We start from the raw sequence: 19,388 nt of genomic DNA, 5'->3' as shown, positions 1-19,388 counted from the left end.
ACACAATGACAGGATCTCTGTATGTTGGTGAATCAATTTCATTCATTTTCTGTAAAAATACCATCTAAAAGCCCTGGGACCGAACCCTATCACCTGTGGGTCCGTGATCTAATTTGTGTCAGTTTTGGGGTCCTTGGCGTGAAGAGGTTTTGGGAACCACTGGTGGTTTGCATATGGTTAAATGTCGGCCTGAGTGCTCTGATTTGGAGACAGGAGAGAGGCTAGAAGGCAGATGAGTAAAAGAAAGACAAAATTGTAATTTCTTCATGAGAACAACAGCACAAATCAAAGATGATGATATTCTGGATGTTAAGAAGGTGTCTGAGAGATGGAGAGGTGGAGTGCGGGGGTGGAAGAACCAGGGAGGAGGAGGAGGAGGAGGAGGAGGAGGAGTAGATGTGGAGATGAGAGGTTAGGTGGGGGCAATCATGTCCGATATTAAGCATCCCAGCGGGGGTGCAAGGCCACAATGAGTGGCAGTTAATTTGATAACATGACAGCACATAAGATCTCTTATGGAAGTGTGTGTGTGTGTGTGTGTGTGTGTGTGTGTGTGTGTGTGTGTGTGTGTGCCTCACTCCCACAATATAATATAATTTGTATTGGTCTTTGTGATATCAACTGGTACAACAACTACATTGCGAAAGGCTGCAACATATGGCGGTAGACACTCAGAGATTTTGTGAGTTAGTTAAAAAGTATCAGTAGATTACTACATTTCTTTAAATTTAGTAAGCAATGGGTTGTATTTTACTTGCACAGACAGTTTTCTCAAGAGCTTTTTCTGATGCCATGAAAAGAGACAAAAGCTTTTGCTAGGGATTTCTTTGCTGTGGAGAGAGTAGGACAAAGGGAGGATAAGAAGAGGAGAGTGGGGAGATGTTGGTGGAGGAGTAAAGGTGCTGGTCTGCTCAATCTACACCTAACTTTAGAGTCACAGTGGGGGGGGGGGGGGGGGGGGGGACGAGATTGTGCAATGATGGTTTGGCCCTGTAGAGCCACAAATACGTATAAAAAACAATTTATATTCATCGGTCATTGACAGTATACCAAGAGAGTCAACGGTAACTCTGATTGGGGAGCTAACGGTACTATGGAAAGGCTACACTACCCACAAATCTGTGACCCTGTGAACGGATTAGCGAGATGCTACCACTGAAGCCTCAGCAAGTCTGTAACATAGACGTAAGGAAATAGACAAAGCGAAGCCGTACATTTGCAACGGAGGGACTAGTAAGTCATCAGAGCACTCTTACGGTGGTAGCGTACTAAGCAGCGCCAACTGAGCTTGAAGACGGAGATGTGACGTGAAGCAAAACCTGTCTGAAAGCTGTAGTTTCTGGTAGCTGGGAAGAGAAAATCTCAATCATTCCCAAGCAGCCGAGGTGCGTAGGAGCTGCCAATGAGGGTAGGAGCAGGAGCAATTTTACGAATATTTGATTAATTTTATAATTTTATACTATATATTTATGATGATATATATTATAAAAGTATCACTGTCAAGTGGCGTTCAAAATGAATGGCAGTCAATGGAATGCTAGCAGGAGGTTATAGCGTGTTTTTGCATATGAAACATCCCAATATGCGGTTACAATTTCAAATGCTTGTTACCCCATTTCTGAGCAGGAAAAACGGGAATAAGGAAAATCCATACGGAACCAAAGGCATTCAAAACGTGGCGCGGTCCCTGTTGAGCTGTGTGTGACTTAAAACTTTGTTTAGTTCGTCTTGTCTAGAAATACTGCTTGAGATTCTTGCAGATACACAACTGTGGCCAGGAAAAAGAAATGCCTGTGGTCTATTATTCCACCGTTTTTCTGTTCACTTTAAACCACCTGACCCACGCTGGGACTCCCCCAGCGGGACTGCGGCACGGCTTGAAACACACTGTCTCGAGTTGAGATGGACGTGTTCAAATAACCTCTATATTCTGTGGACTGACTGAGTACCTGTGCTGGAAGCACAAAACAAAGCGTCTTGAAATTTCAAAATAACCTTAACCACTGTCGCTTAGATTTCTTCCTTTCTATTTTTTTCCAGATCACAACAGAGCAAACGCGAGGAGAAGTTACGATGGAGGAATGGACATAAGAGAGCGTCGTAGCTGATACCCGAGGAGATGTACCAGCGTTAGATGCTATACAGTGAGATAAGCCCTGTCATCCCATCAAACTGTATGTCAGAGTTACAACTTATTTGCCAGTGTGGCAAAACATTTATGTCAGAACAAATGTGTCTATTTGTTATGACATAACTGACGAAATAGTTACCATGTCAACTTATACTTCAGGTCTTTAGTGTTCTGGTTAAAAAGAAGTAATGCTGACTTAAAATGAGAGTTTGCATTGCTTCTTTCATATTCAATGTTTTCAATATATATTTTTTTGTGACCTTAATTGCTGAATTGGAAACAAGAAGGTAAGTACAGGCCAATTGTTTCTTTCATAACTTCAAAATTTGCAAATGTAAACAATTTAAAACACATGCCGAGATAGTAGGGTAGACAGATACAGTAAGAGTGATAACTTGAATCAAGAGCATGTATGGGTTAGGTGATGGGGATACACAGAGAGGAGTAAAAGATCAGAAATGATTAAGGGTAATAGAATTATAAAGGTAAAGTGTGGGAAAAGGCGGACGTGGTAAAGGCGACAGCAGTGGCAACCAGTTAACAAAAGATAAGCACTAAGAGAAGGCAGTCTGGCCTCGTGATAGTCTGATCCCGTGGATTGTTCACACGACTGATAGGTCCCAAACATCAAAAACAATAAGCTACGAACAAACATATAATAAGTTCGGTCAGATTCTATTAGTTAACTAAGGACATAATATCGGTCAGTGTTAGATATGGATAAAGTGATGATGTCCATTAGCTTAAGTGCAGATAATACATAGTTTGAATAAATGTAAGATAGTCAAAACTTTGTCATGGGATGACTATGTGTTTTATAAACCATCATCAACATTATTTGGACTGGCTATATAATTTTGCAAGTGATGCTGATTAAGATTAGTCGGTTAAAGTTAAATATAAGTCACATCAATAGCATTAAAGGTGCTGTAGGTAGGAGTTAGAACCAGGACTTAGCAACAGAAGACAATTTCCAACAACACTCATCCCCCTCCACTTTACTAGCTAAAGCCCAAAACAGTATCCTAAGCCCCCCCCACATGGAGAAAGCTGTGTGTGCAGAGCAGCGACTATGACCGCAGAAGGTTTGGTAGGCACCAGAAGAAGCCAACCGCTTCATGTACTTCTAACTGGCAACATGAGTAGTTTCAGCCATTGACAGAAAGTTAGGCTTACCGTACTGCCCTTTAATTTGCTAAAGTTAAATCTATTTTGCTAACTCTCTGAAAGAGATATTTTGAAAGTATTAGTTGCACTGTAAAACGCTATCAAATGATGTAAAGATTGCTTTACCAAGTGAATCATTAGCCACAAGGCGTTATACATCCCAGTGCATTTCTATGACAATGTTTACGAGGGGGGTTAAAATTAGAATTTATACACTAAAATAACATTATGTTTAATGAACTACCAAATGTTACAAATTATAGTGAATATCCATTCGGTAGAAGTAGAGAGTATTTTTAGGAAGTAATTACAAAACAGCTTAAGGACATACGAGCGTGTATCCGTTGAAACAAGAACAAGAATATCTGTACCAGAAAAAGGACAGTCATGACTTGCCACGAACTGTTAGCCTACACCTCCCTGACAACCTCAAATATCCCTGAAAGTCCCGCATGATGCTTCCCAGTGTTGTACAGTGTCAAAGATACGCCCAAGTGTACCCATGAATTATTTTTTTTATGTTTGTTTTTGAATCCAACAGCGAGAAGGCCTCGCCCTGTCAGAGATATCTCTAATTATTCGGTAGTGGAGCCTCGTCTCTGTCACCGCATCGACTGCTCCTCTAGCTGAAGAGATTTGTTTCTTCACTTTCAATTCCTCAAACTGAAAGCTGTCTGACAGCCAATACAGAGAAATTGCAAAGACTATTCACCAAGAGATTTATCAGCACGCTGGACTGTCTTTAGTTCACATCCCAAGAGGTCTGGGAACAATTGCTGTTGATGGGCAACTTGAGCAAGTGTAATTGTGGGAAATTTTGATCAATCACTATAGTTAGAGCTGTGATAGACACTGTTATTTTTTAGTGTGTTGGGAAATCAATCCATAAGTACAGTTTTAGCAATGAATCAAGTTGCTCTGAAGAGCAGGCTAGGGTTAGGAAGTAAATCTAGCCTCTTGAAGACTTGGCCTCAGGCAGGCCTCATTTGGAAAGAGCAAAGTTTCCTATGGGCTTGTGCTGCATGCCCGTGGGAAGTGAGATTGGAGAAACAGAGCGTGGGAGACGTCTCACCTACTACTTAAATGTAGCACGTTTTTTTTAACATTCTACCCACTGCGCTTTGAAGCAAATCACGGAGAAAACTACTACAGTCTGAGGAATGCAGTTTGATTTACTGGAATGACATGAACGAATATTTCAAACAATCCCTCGGCGGGCTGAACTTCCCAAGGCCTGCAGAGTTTAGATCTGGCTCGATGTCTTCTGATGTTAGCGTGGCCCTGTGGCACAAGAACTTTGAATTTGACTAACACACACAATCATAGTCACACGCACTTGCACACTTGAATAAAATCATTAACATTAGTGAAGTGGTTAATACATGGGCACAAGTTAAATTGCTTACTTGCCAATCAGTGTGTGATGTAGTCAACCATTTCGCATGCATCAGAAAATGCGTTCCGGCTCTATCCACTCGTCACCGGGGCCGCCGATTCTACCCAAAGAGTGAAGAGGAGTCGCTAGAAATTGGAGCACGCTGCTCGCATTACCTGCTGATCCGTCGTTTAACTAAGCATTTAAAACTGCTCCCATACCCTGCCTGGTATTCTACCCTTCAATTCCTTAATACTTTCGTCCGTATTCCCCCTTTCTTGTCTCCTTCTTCTTCTATCTATCCTTCCTCTCAGTCGTCAGTCAGTTTCTCTGCATCTGTCACGTTTTACCCTATCCGCCACGGTTGTCCCACCCACGCCAATATTTTTGTGTACCTCTTTTCTGTTGTCTGTACCTGTCCGTTTGATAAACCACATTGTTTCCTATCACACTCCTTTTCCTGCTCTACTCAAAACAGCTCTTTTCTTTAATTCCTGACCTCACCCCGACCACCTTAACCTTCCCACTCCCTGCTACCGTTCACCCCTCTCTTCTGATCTTGAACCCTCGGTTCCCTCTCATTTGTCTCCAGAGCCATTTTCTTCTTCTGTCCCGTACTCCACATATCGCTCCCCTGCAATCTCTTTTGCTTTCTTTTACACTCTCCCTCCCCTTAATCAATCTATCTGCTCCCTCTGTGACCGCTTCAACCCCACTCCCCCATTTCCACCTGCTTCCTTCATTCCATCGGTTGAACTAGATATATAGAACAGACACAGAGAAACAGCTTGTGCTTCTGGAAACAATGTCAATGGGCACAACATGCCAATTACGAAAGAGCACCACATGTACGTGGGACATGTTCAGTTAATGTGTTTCATCCTGTCTGCCTTTTGGAATAGTGCTCGACGCGCAACAAACACCAACACACACCACACAATAGTAAGACTTCCACTAAGTTAACAACTCATTATTGGATCAACGGGATGCCGCGGAATTATGCTGTGTGTCTAAGATTCTTTGTCTCTCTCTTTAGGGTAGGTTTCCTTGTCAGGACTAGGGGTATCAGATTACCCAATTCTTATTGGTGTATTTGTGGGGGGTTCTTGAGAGTTTGCTTCGTGAATTATTTCGTACGGTGTATTGTGGTAGTGGGCGTTTGCTTGTTGTACAAGGCTTTTAATTGTATGTTGGCTGGCTTGAGAAGATAAAAAGATTGTAGACTATAAGTGTGTGGGTTGGTGTGTGTGGGGTGTGGTGTGTGGGTGTGTGTGGGTGTGTGTGTGTGTGTGTGGTGTGTGTGTGGTTGACAGGGGAAATTGCAAGCTGCCTAGCGCTATATCCTACCTCCACCTATAGATTAATGCCAGGGAAATGGATCCTGATGTCTTACGTAGCAAAGGACACCTGCAAGCAGTATATTTGGTGTACCTTGTGTGTGTGTGTGTTGTGTGTGTGTGTGTGTGGTTGTGGGTGTTGTGTGTGTGTGTGTGTGTGCCCCTGTTTGACACTTATTTGCGGCAAAATGGGAAAATTTTCTTTATAAAAGCGTCTTTCTTTTGCTGCCTTGTGTGCCGCCTTCCCCTCAAACTCTCCATTGGCCGGTGTTTGTGTGTGGTTTGTGGGGGGTGTCGGTGTGTTTGGTGTTGTGTGTGTGTGTGTGTTGTCAATGCTGCCCTGTGTGTACACATTCCACACCAAAAGCAGGAAGACAGAAAATGAAAGCATAAGATGCATGAAGACCAAGGGATTATGGGAAAAGTGAACTACAATACCAAAGCAAAAATCACATGGCCAGGGTAGTGTGTGCGGTCTTCTTCCAGGGCCACTTTTGTAAATCTTCTCTAGATCCCTGACTTCATCTACTTGCCACAATATTTCTCTCGCAACCACACCACACACACACACACACAAACACACACACACTTTCTCACCCCTGGTGTAACTCATCCTGCTGCTCACAGCTCCCAAGTGTTAATTACGACTGCTACAGTCTGATGTGAAAGCAAAAAAGTGTGTATGCATGTGGTATCGCAAAATGTTTATATAGTATGTTCTTTTGTTTTGTCACACAACACTCATCTACTACAACTACCCTACTTATGTTGTAAAAAAAGTTTGTTTTTGTCTGTCCACTAGTGAGCATTTCTGTCAGGTGCATTCATGCTGTGCATACTGTGTCATGTGTTTTCAATGTGAACGCTGGTTTTTAAGCAGGTCTCACTATCGGCTACCCAGACAGACAATTTTCAACCACCCTCGACTCCCGTGGCTACCCCATGACAAGCGCGGTAACACGCACTCAGAATAGAGGCCTTGTGTACTAAGAATTTAAAATGTGTTTTCGTCTGGGTTTATGTTTCACTTGGAAAGCAATGGGGTACTAAGGCAGTGATCCTGGGCTATGGGACACGGCCACTGGCTGTTTTTGGGATTTAAATGCAACGTCAAGTGAATGGATAGTTTAATGAGTTCATATTTATTGATTCCTAGACATGTGGCTTTATCTAGCTTTAACGTTTAAGTAATTTTAAAGGGGTCGATGCAAAGCTTTCGCCATTTTCTTTTTCCCCAGCCTACGTTGCAAGTGGTGTTTGTTTTACCCACAAGGTGCTAGGGGGGAAGCGAGACAACCCACCATTCAACTGAACAAAGTCACGTAACACTCCATGTATCTGACGCTGTTCAAAAACTGCATAGTCCCCACTAACACAGATTACTAATGGAAGATGTCTTTAACGCTCCTAATCCAAAGCCCATGGAACTCCTGTTAACCCTAACCTACATAATGATCAGGATCGGCATTTGTCTGACTATCTGTGTGCCGCCATTACTATGTCGGAAGGCAACGCTTCCTCTGAACGGGTTTGTATGTATAATAGAAAAAATGATACATACATTTTGCACGATCGCTACGAAATTTAGCGCCATCGCTGCCGGCTCAGGTAAAGCCGGCTGCAGGGCTCTGGAGCTGGTCGGTCCATTAGTGGCAGTTGGTAGTTGACTTTAGCGGAAAATAGGTTACTGGAGCCAGCGACAGAGCACTGCGAGATGACGGCTCTTTCAGCGCCGTGGCTAGTTAAGTTAGCTGACACAGGTTACAGGGAGCCGGCTGTGGTAGTTGAGGTTAAGCCAAGAAAATTGAGTGTCATGCGGCCGACAACAGTTTCCATGTATGACCAAAATGACTAGAAAATGATAGGTGGGTTGGATTAAAACACTCAGTAGGAACAACAGGGGTGAAAGTCTTTCGAGTTCCCCAGGAAGCGAACTCCGCTCACAACTGCCTTATACACCGTTTTTTTGTGACCCACCAAACACCATAACCTCCTCCCACGTGATTTCACAACATTCTTATTACAACAGCAGGTGCTGTGCTGCATACAGTGCTTGAATACAAACAATTTAGTTTCCGTACTACATGAGGAACTGTTCATGAAACAGCCTGAGTACGGTGAGGTTGGACATTTAGCTTTTACGTTTATATCCTGTCGCTCACGTGAATTAACACTAGCTCCAATGTGAATAAGCCAATTGTTTGCAGCTCCACTGTAGGTGGATCAGAATAATAAACCGCCTCCAGGGAAGAGGACGTACACAAATAAGATAGAGGCCATATTTGGAGGTTGGATTGCCTTGCTTAGGGGCATCTCAGCAGTAGATTTGAAGGACAAGAGAGAGTGTGTTATCAGTCTGCGCCAGTGTTCTGCTGTATTTTTTATAGTGATTCAGTGATCTGATATTCACAGCCTGTCCCAGGTCCCATGCTTCTGATACGATGTATGCCTCAATCTCGACACACAAAACCATATTCACAAGAAGAGCATTCACACACTCTCATTCTAGCTAGAGTGGAGAACAGAAAACATCTAGACACACTACACACACAATAAAGGCTTTGAGTATGAAAGGCCTGCAGACTCGTCTCTCTTTTGAGCAAACATATTGTCCAGCCTGATTCATTATTTTGATTCATTAGACTCTGGTTCCTACGCTCCTTAAAGATATTGTTTTTTCTTTTTTAGCCTTATTCGACAAGGACAACGTGCTCAAGGTTAGATGCACACAGCAGCAAAATTACCGTTTTCATTTCAAAATTCTTATTACCGTGTAGAAACCTGTGTTTAATCCTTCCAGCTCAGGCCGCAGTCTCGTGAAGTTGCAGCGCAGACGCATCGCTTAGCCAACAACGTGCGTTTCTGAAGTTGGAGCCATGGCGGAAGGAGGAGATGACAGCGCTCGGACATTATCAGCTTCTAAGGGAACTGGTATGCGCATGGGTATACTCTGGTATAATTAGAATGCGAAGGACGTTGCTTGAAGATGGTTATCCTGTTGCAAACATCCAGGAAAAGGTTGCGCTGAAGGTTGAACACACAATAATCGCGATTTTACCAAAAGCCGTGATCATTTTGGTCACTAGAAAACGTAAGGATGAAGTTCTATACGTACATCTCTTCTGGTAGTTCTAAACTTCACCTAGCAAGTGGTTTTAAGCCGGTCTTTTTTCTGCTAAGTTGTGGTCTCTCTCCTTAGTCACGCTGCTCACAGACGCTGCGGAGGAGGGTTGGCTAGTACCCACATTCTGGGATGGGAGAACAACATGCTCTGGTTTACGGCATAATCGCAATCGTCTGCTGCAAGTAGGAACATTGTGTACGTCAAAGTTGATAGTCTAGCTAGCTGTCGGATTTACCCTGCAGAGGTCTGAGGACCAGTAACTAGTCCTCCGATTGGACAGATGCCTAGCTAGTTTGATTTACCCTGCAGAGGTCGGATACCAGAACCATAGTCCTCAATTGGACAGATAGTCTAGCTAGTGGTCTGGATTACCCTGCACGAGTATCTGAGGCCCAGGTAACACATAGTCCTCAGATTGGACAGATAGTCTAGCTAGTGTCTGGATTTACCCGCAGAGACCTGAGGACAGGACCATAGTCCTCAGATTGATAGTCTAGCTAGTTGTCTGATTTACCCCATAGACTGGGGCCAGGTAACCATAGTCCTCAGATGTGGACAGATAGTCTAGCTAGCGGTCTGGATTTACCCTGCAGGATATGAGGACCAGGAACCATAGTTAAAGTGTTACTCTATATAGACATAATGCATTAACACACAGTAAGTGGATAATGTTTGAAAAGTCTAATCCAGTTTGAAATGGATGTGAAACAAGGAAGCAGATGGAGGAGTTTGTCCGGGTAATCCAACATAAGAGTCTTTTTTTGTTTTGAATAGACAATCTGACAACGTGGGAACAGAGGCTGCGTGTGCCGCAAATGATTTTTAATAATACTTTATTGTATTCAGGATGTGATGTGTTGGGGAGCGTGTGCTGCACACACGGAACGAGACACAATATAAGATTCAGTTGAAAGAATGAATTAGTTTAGTTGTATGTGCTAATGGGAAATGCAGCAGATCTACTTAGCTCTATCCCAGGCCACTAGACACACATCATCTCACTCTCACACACACACAAATGCACATGCACAACACACAAACACACCACAACACACACACACAACACACAACACACACACGACAGACAGCCTGATTTACACCTGCTTGTGTAACACATCAATAAGGATTAGTGCTAGTGCTTTAGATAGCTCAAAGCAATTCATCGCTTTATTGTAACATTAGTTTTAAACCATGGAACACAGAAGTGTTTCACGTGTGTATGGTCAGGAGGGGGGTAATGATTGTTTTTTAGGGTTAGTTTTTTAATAAAAAAATAAAGAAATCCTTATAGAAAATAAATTTCAATTATTTTGTTGGAGTTGTGTCTGTTTGTTTTTAAGCAATATGAACTGAATGGAAGGCACATGTCTTCTCCCTGAGGTGACATTAACAGTATTTCATTTTAATAAAAGAGTTTTGGGTACCACACTTCTGATGGGCCTACAACATGTAAGCAAAAAAGAACACACAACTTTCACCCAGGAAAGGGTTTGTGTCCCAGAAGTATATTAAACTCAATCACAAGTGTTCTTCTAAACCCTAAACCTTCTGCCACAGGTGCGCAACTGCAACACCTTACACCGCCGTTACCGCTAAAGTTAACTGTATGTGACGGCCAGCAAGGACCAGGCGAGAGCTACCGTAATTTGTTGGATATCAACAAATTGTGACCATGTTTTCGTACGATATCATACGAACCTGTTGATGAGAATGTGTGTGTGTCACTGTTAGTGCCATTTTGACTTAAACATCCCAGCATCCAAAACATCAAAACTATTTCATGTGTATTATCAATGAGAGGCTACAAAATGGCATATGTTCCTCAACCGGCACGCTTCAGTTACTAAAAAAATAGTGCCCTCCAAGAAGCACAATTTAAAAATGCAACAAAGCCATAAAACAACCACTATGAGACAGAGCTTGAAGAGTGAAACAAGCATCAAAGCAAAACTCAAAGGAGGTGAATTACATTACCGCATAAGGTGTCTGTGGGTTGCGCTGTCAGCCCACATGTGAAGAGAGAATGTGAAAAGAAAACAAGTAGAATGACCTATGTAGAATGAGAGAAGGGGAAGTGGAAAAGACTAAAAGACAATGACTGAGGACAGGGGCATCAGGCATGACAGGCATCCAGACACAGAACACCTGAATAGGCAGACTGGGAACTCAACAGAGACAGGGGTTTAACATGAACATAGGAAAAAAGAGAAACAAACATATGTGATGTTGTGAAAATGAACACACAAAAAAAGAGACCAAGAGTCTTTCTTAGAAAGAAATATGTGTACAAGAGTAGGCAGTTTTATCTGAGTTGATTTTTGTTCTCTGTTCAAGTGGCTCTCTTGTAAGATGTGTAACAGCAGTTGAATTTAGTTCCGCTTAATGGTTCCAGAGGTTAGAAGTGCACATGAGGGGAAATGTGCTTTTTGAAAGAAAACTGCTGCAGAGAAATATTGGGAACAAAATGGGGAAAAGTGATCTGAAAGTGATGATATGTGATACTCAGCAAATCATGGTTTTCATTGATCTGATCTGGAGCTGCTAAGGTACAAATACAAAACAAAATCCTAAAATCACATTTCTCATCATCAACATTAAAGTAGACCAAGGTATGTAAGAGGAATGCACACTGGAAAAGGCTTCCGTGGGGGGGGTTGCAGCCTAACGGTGTGCACATGCACTCTCTTTTAAAGCCATTTCAGACATAAGACATGATATCCACACCTCAATGACCAATATAGTAGGCTACCCAGAAACAATAACAGAAACGACAAATTCCGGTCCCAAATTGCCCCGGGTCCCAGCTTAAAAATTACATGTTGTCAAAAAAACTGTCATATCTAGTAACGTAACATACTTCAATAGCAATCTTTGTCTCTGGTGCCGCACTGTTTTGATCAGTAGCCTACATAATATGTCCATCCAACAATCCTGTGAATAAAGTTTGTATAGGCTATTTGATATTCAAATAAATCCCCATGTGTGACCTATGCACCATTCCTAAGGCTAATTCCACATAATGTACTTATTGCACAATGACCCTTTCTGGTCTGAGTTAACCACATTTCAGGCCCCTACAATGATGCGTAGTCCAGTAGAAGCAATGAGCTGTTTCATTCATACAGTACTTGTAGGTTTCTACCATGCTGCAAACACTGAAACTGGGAGCTCTTACCTGCCAGCAGCCACTTTGTATATGGTGCAATGCTCTAGCATGATGAACCCTGCATTACATTTTCTCAGGGAAAAATTTCGGTACGAGAGTCTTGCATTGCCAGACTCCTCCACAGTGCTGCAAAGGAAGGTCTGGCTAGTCCCACAGAATTCTTTTTTAGCATTCTTTAAACAAATATACAATGTCTGGGCAGTGATAAGGGCGCAAATGAAGCAAAGGGTGCCTCTGCAAAACAACCTCGGAAGGGGAATTGGTTTGATGGAACATGTGTACGTTCAAGATTGTTTTAGTGTGCAACAGAAAAATCACGATTGGGCAGATGTTGTCTAGGATAGCTAGCTGTCTGGATTTACCCTGCAGGAATCTGAAGAGGTAACCAGTAGTCCTCGTAAATCACAAGAGTTTAGAATTAAAACACACGCACGTAGCCCCTCCAAAGGTGGTCCGGGGAATTTACATGGGCCCAATGACCGGTGTATCGGCGGAATGGATTCAGGCTGCAGGCAATCTGGAACAGAACCTGTTGTATGATGTATGTTGTATTTATCCATGGTGTAACATTTCATGGGCAGATTACAGTGGCCGGGTCAGCTGTGAAGGGGAGAAATAGTTTGCAGGAATAGATCAGAATGTGTTAAAAACTATTAGTGTGTCTCACAAAAGGAGTCGTTTTTGAGGTAACACTAGCCTCAGGAGAAAGATGAACTGGCAAGTGAAGGACAAGAGATATAAAAACCACAGTTATTATGATATGCATTGGTACTCTTGTACAGACATCCAAGTGTGTACAGAAGCGGCTGTCTTGTCAGAAAGTTGTTCACTGTTTATAGAAGCTACAAACAAAGCTGCAAAGGATCTGAAAATCGTTTGGACTCGTCATCTTTGAAGTCTCCTTCATCATTTTCTGATCTCAACACCGATATGAGCTATAGACTAGTTAATGTAGGATAAAGGCCAAATGATTCAGATCAGAAGCAGAGCAGACAATGTATTGCGCTCATGAACAAAGTCTGCAACATGTTATTCCTAAAAAGAAAAAACTGACAGATCCAGAGCGACCTCTGAACTGTTTGATTTTGATAGTGTTTCGATGCAGAAAGGATGGCACTCTTTAACGACGTCTAAACTGCTTGGCTGGCAGAATGGGAAGCAGTGGTGTCAGCCCAACCAGTTATACCCAGCAGGTGAATAAAAATCTATCTTTATGGAGAAACACATTGCCAACACTCACATTACCACCCTTCACATGAACATACTTCATAGAATGGGCGAGATAGGGAAAGGGAAGAAGGGCTGGGATAGTATATAACCCTCAGGTGAATTAGTCTTTATAGAGTGCTGCATATAGCACCACACCTTACCAGCCTGTTAAAAAGAGAGTGAGGAAAAGAACTGTTGGGGGAGGAAAAGGCTCAGAAAAAGATATAAAAGAATATTTATGTACAGGGGTACATTAAAAGTCCATCTTTATAGGGTTAAAATATAGCCAACACTTACATTATCGTTCTTCATAAACAAGTAAATAATTTACAAGCAAGGAGGAGAAGTGGAGGAGAAGAGAAGGAGGAGAGAGATTTAGGAGGACGCAGATGCCTTTGAGAAGGTGATATCACCATAAAAAGCTGTATTGATAGAGACAAGAACAGAGCCAATATTCAAATATATGTTAAGGGAATATGGATTTAAGGTACTATTTTCAATGATGGATAGAAGGAAGGGGGTCAGTGAAAAAAGACAGAAGAGACACAAGGGTCAAGAAGAGTAGGGAGGATGGCAAAGCATCACAAGACTGTGTTTGAGTCTTGTATCAACGCAATGTTGATAACATACCAGCGAGAGAAAATTACAGGCTGGATAGAAAAGAAAGAGGCACATTTAAAATCAGACAAAGACGGGTGCACACACCATGGAGGTCACACAGACACACACAACATTGGAAGAGGATGTCCCCCGCCTTGCAAAACTATGTTAGTTTCGGAAAACATCAACATACTGCAAGTAAGTAGCTACACGCTGTGAAATGGCAAGTTTGAGAAACTTTAGGTGGTTCATAAGGCAGGTCTGCTTGGTTCTTGCAGGGAATGATTGTAAAGATTTACAAAGAATATGTTACAGCATTTTCCCTCTAACTGGGACGTTTTAGGACTGAATGGTGGGTCAACAGTTAACTTCATGCATGTGTTCATAGTGTTGTGTGTGTTTCTTTTGCGGGTACAAATTTTCCACCATAACAATTCCTTCAGAAACTATTTAGGAGAGCCACCGTCACAAGGCCATTGTGACGGTTTAAAGAAATGCAAACAAGCCAGAGCGTTTTGATTTTTATCCTATCCTGGTGTATCCGTGGTGCAGCCAGAATGTGAGGCTATGGAAAAAGAGAGGTGGGTGATGAATAGTTTGAAAGCCTTGAAAAGTAAGGAAGGAGTGAGGTCGAGGGAAGGTGGAGGAGGGATGGGAGTAAGAGGAATGGAGGAGGAGGGGGGGGGGGAGCAAGATGAAATCAATCATGATCAAGGCTGCGTCCTCGCTGCACCTCAAGCAAAAATGGAGGTTCATTTCAGCTCGCCGCCTCAATCTGCTCACACCGCTCTCACAAAATGTGCCACGCTAGAGGAGGCACATGGCTGAAATGGTTGTTGGATTCCTGGAGCCAGCGCACCCCGGTTATGGGCGAAATGGCTGAATCCTATTGAGCGACGGGCGCTGGCAGCCAGCTGCAGCATCCTCACGACAGAGGGGACACAATGGAGCGGGCGGGGGGAAGTGAGAGGAAAGAGCACAGTGTGTGATTTCCGCTAAAATTGGAGAAGTCGTCATGTGTGAGATCTTGCAATGTCATCCTGAGGAAACAACCTTGTGTCGAAATCAAGATCTGTTAATACATCTCTGAAAATTCAAAGTGTTCTCTTTGGCTGTCTGTATTATTTACTGACATTGGGATAATTGCTTAACTTGGTGTAGCAGTCTGTACAAGACTGAGGAGCATTTTCCTTCCATCCGTTTTGAGCAAGAGATTTGATTTAAGAATATTATTTGTTTGACTTATTCTTGCCTTTTCCATTTTTCATAGTGATTTTTGTATTTAATGTTATTTGTTCATGCTTTTGTTGAAACTATTATGAATAGTTATGTGTTTGACATAAACTATTCATAATCAGAGCAGTCAGTCGAGGAGAGGAGTGGGTGTACTCGATTTTTTCGGTCAAAATTTGTGCACTTTTTTATCACTGTACACAGATCAAGTGGGAAGTGGAAAACGGAGTCTGTCTCTCAAATGACCTAACTACCAAAACTACATCTGCATACTATACATTTTCATTCCTAAGCGGCATTTGAGACACAAATGATTCGTCCACAAAGTATTAGTGACGTATGTTAACATGTATGATAACACATATTACATGACCATTCACTTTCTCTCAGCTCCGGGTCTCTTACCATGTCAACCCACAGCTGACAAAATAATCGCAAAATGTTTTCCTTGAACATGTACAACAGTGTTCCCTTTATTCTGAGAGAAAACTAATGATATGTAACACATACTTCAATAATCTGGACAGGGAACTACATATTACACTGAGGTATCACAAGCGGATATCAACATCAATCATGTTTGAAAATGCTACAAGTAGCCGCTTTAAAGTGATTATTGGGCCTGTTGTTGAGGCCTGGCAGGACTGTAGAAGTTAACATGAAGGGAAAGGTGAACAAAGGAGGTGTGAAGACAAACACAGACACACACACACACATACACACACAAACACACACACAAAAACACCACACACAAAACACACTGCTAGTAGCCAGCAGGCTTTTGAAAATCTGTCATACCTGCCTGCTCAATCCCATCACAAAAACACCAGACAACAGACACAGACAGACAACACAACACACACAACACACACACACACACACACACACACACAACCCACACACACAAACACACACACCCACACACACGTGGTTGGAGTGGTTGTGGCAGCTCAACACAGCATCACTAGCCTAGAAACACATGTTCTTTCTATTACACGTACAACACACACACACACACACACACACACACACACAAACACACCTTTTCCTCTTCACATCTTATCTCTCCTTTTCTTTTGGTCTTTCTTCCTCAGTCCAACGCTTTCTTCTTCACCCTTGTCTTCTCTTGCATTCTTTTTTCTCTTTCTTTTCACATCTTGTTTTGTATTCCTTCTCTATCCATCTATCTCTCTACTATCTATCTATATATCTATTTTTTCTCAGTCTGGAGGATAGAGTTGTAGGCCGGGACAACTCTGCAGCCACACAATGCTTCAGTCAGAATGGTTGACACATATTTGCCTGATTGGATAATGCATCTTCAGCGGTTGGATTTGCATTGAGGATGATCTTATGGAAAGTTCCCCATGCCTGTCTCTATGTTGGTGAAGTTGATGATGTGGGGCTATTTAATTCCAAAGGCCAAGGGAACTTGTTAGTATCCTGGATCCATGAAATCACTGCCCCTTTAAAAAATAAAATGCGCTTGCATCTATGGAATTTACATAAGGGTGTGTATACTTATGCCCCTGTATTGTAAGAGAAACATTTATTTATTACAATACATTATTCATTACCAAAGAAAATTGGTGTCCTTAAAGGTTGGATTTTTCTAAATTTTTTGAATTAAGGGATTAAGATCATTTCCAAAAGATAATTTTTATTCCTCTTTATAGTCAACTTGCATGGGTGTGTAAACTTTTCAAGCCACTATCAATACTATCTATCTATCTATCTATCTATCTATCTATCTATTATCTATCTGTGTGTCTGTGTGTCTTTCTTCCAGGCTATATCTTTAAGCTTGCTGAGAACTAGTGGCTACTTCTACATGTACGCACACATACCACAGTGTGCTGAGGATCTGGCTGAGCAAAATGAAAGGTGAAGAGAGAGGGGAGACGGAGAGAGAATATGTGTGTTTTGTTTCTCTTTCTACTGTAAGAAAGATATGCTGGGTCTCATTCTGCATACTTCATCAGTAAAGTGCCCATTACTGCCGTAGTGCCCACTTTCGATGTCCCAAAAGAAACACTAAAGTAAAAAACTAACGGGAATGACGAGAGTAAAATCAACACGGCTCCTCTGTTAATCAATCCCTGAACAGAGTATCCAAATGGTCGAAAATTCCAACTAAAAATACAAAATAAATACTAATTTTAACTAAATCCAGAGACAATGACCAAAGGGCTTGAAATTGAAAGAGGTTGACATTTACAATTGTGGAGACCAAGAGAGGAACGTGTCAGTGCACTTACCACCAGGATATCCAACAAAATTACATTTCATATGTAATGTTACATGTCCATATTATGAAGACTTAAGAACCAAATATTTCAAAACATTTGAAAAACAGACTTCATACCTACACTGAGTACAAACAGCTTCCTTTTTTATAGGGGGAGATAAAAACACGGCATGGCTAGCAACTAAATATGTCTTCTTCTGTCACCATATAAGGCAAAATAAGTAGAGAATTGTATGTATTATCATTTTATTTTCTATTTTTATATATACTGTTTCTACCCTTTGAGGGACATGCACAGAATGTGTTTAGTACTGCAATTATATCATAATTATCCTGTTTACTTGTATTGAAGCGCTTTAAAGCACATATAAATGTAATGAATTATTATTATTATTATTATTAGTAGTAGTAGTAGTAGTAGTAGTAGTAGAAGTAGTTTTTTTTTTTATTTAACCTTTATTTAACAGGAATATCCCATTGAGATTACTAATCTCTTTTCAAGGGAGTCCTGGCCAAGACAGCGGCACAGATCACAAACAACAATCCATACATTACAGACAATTTCATAACATTTCCTAAAAACTTTTAAAACATTTTACAGACCATAGATTTAATTTCCAAACCTTTGAGCATAGTTTAAACTGACCAATTGCAACCACTTCCTTCAATTTCCAGAACTTTTGTAAATTGTTCCACGTTGTGGGGGCAGAATAGGGAAATGCCACCTACCAACTCTGTGCGGACACTTGGTACAGACAGTAGCAGTAAGTCTGTGAGCGTAAGAATACAGTCTATCCGCTTTTGGTTTGAATATACTCACACAGATATGAGGGGAGCAGACGCCGAATACCTTATAAATGAACATATACCAATGATTGAGTCTAGGTTCTCCAACGCTGGCCAGCCCACACGTGTGTAAAGTTCACAGTGGGTGTGCGAGGCTTACAGTTTGTGATAAACCTCAATGCGGCATGATAAACAGAGTCCAGTAGTTAATACTGGGTGGGGCATTCATATAAATGGGTCCCATAATCCAAAATGGTGTAAATGTGCAGCTACAAGTTTCCTTTTGAGAAATTCAGAGAGAGAGAGAGAAGAGATCATAAGTATCCTGTTTACTTGTATTATTAATCAGATGTATTTACTCCTTGTTGTTGTTTATATGTATGATTGTTCTTATGCTTTGGAAATGAAATTGAATTTAAAATTCAGAGAGAGAGAGAGAAAGAGATCATAAGTATCCTGTTTACTTGTATTATTATATCAGATGTATTACTTTGTGTTTGTTTAGTATGGTGTTCTATGCTTTGGCAATACAGATGTATTTTTTGTCATGCAAAGAGAGAGAGAGAGAGAGAGAGACAGGGAGAGTGAGAGAGAGAGAGAGAGAGAGAGGAGAGAGGAGAGAGAGACTGTACTGTTGACATATGATTTTCACCTGCTGATTACCACAGACTGGAGAAAGAAATGCATGGGACATATAGAAGATACCACAATTACACACAAACACACACACCACACACACACACACACACACAACACACACAAAAACGAAACGTATTATGGGCAAAATCAGGCACACACACATTCCAATTAAAATAAAGCACCTGCCAACTTAATCCTCCAAAGCTTTGACATAACGTACTTAAAACATAAATAACTAGAGCCCCAAGGACATACTGGCATACAACACACCCACACACACACACACACCATTTCAAAAACAGACAAAATCCAACAGGGAAGTAGCCCTATTCAATTGTGCTTCTCTCTCTCTCTCCCTCTCTCTCTCCCCCCC

The 19,388-nt window shown here is 41.6% G+C and overlaps 1 protein-coding gene across 15 annotated transcripts in view; it reads left to right on the top strand.

Moving 5' to 3' along the window:
• Window positions 1-19,388, top strand: part of ptprt (protein tyrosine phosphatase receptor type T) — a 385,704-nt gene that overhangs the window by 116,627 nt on the left and 249,689 nt on the right. The window lies entirely within an intron of this gene.

Source organism: Etheostoma spectabile, chromosome 4 (genome assembly GCF_008692095.1).
Source record: "Etheostoma spectabile isolate EspeVRDwgs_2016 chromosome 4, UIUC_Espe_1.0, whole genome shotgun sequence".
Lineage (NCBI taxonomy): Eukaryota > Metazoa > Chordata > Actinopteri > Perciformes > Percidae > Etheostoma > Etheostoma spectabile.
The sequence above is the reverse complement of the archived record's forward strand: the minus strand, read 5'-3'. Positions and strand labels throughout refer to the sequence as shown.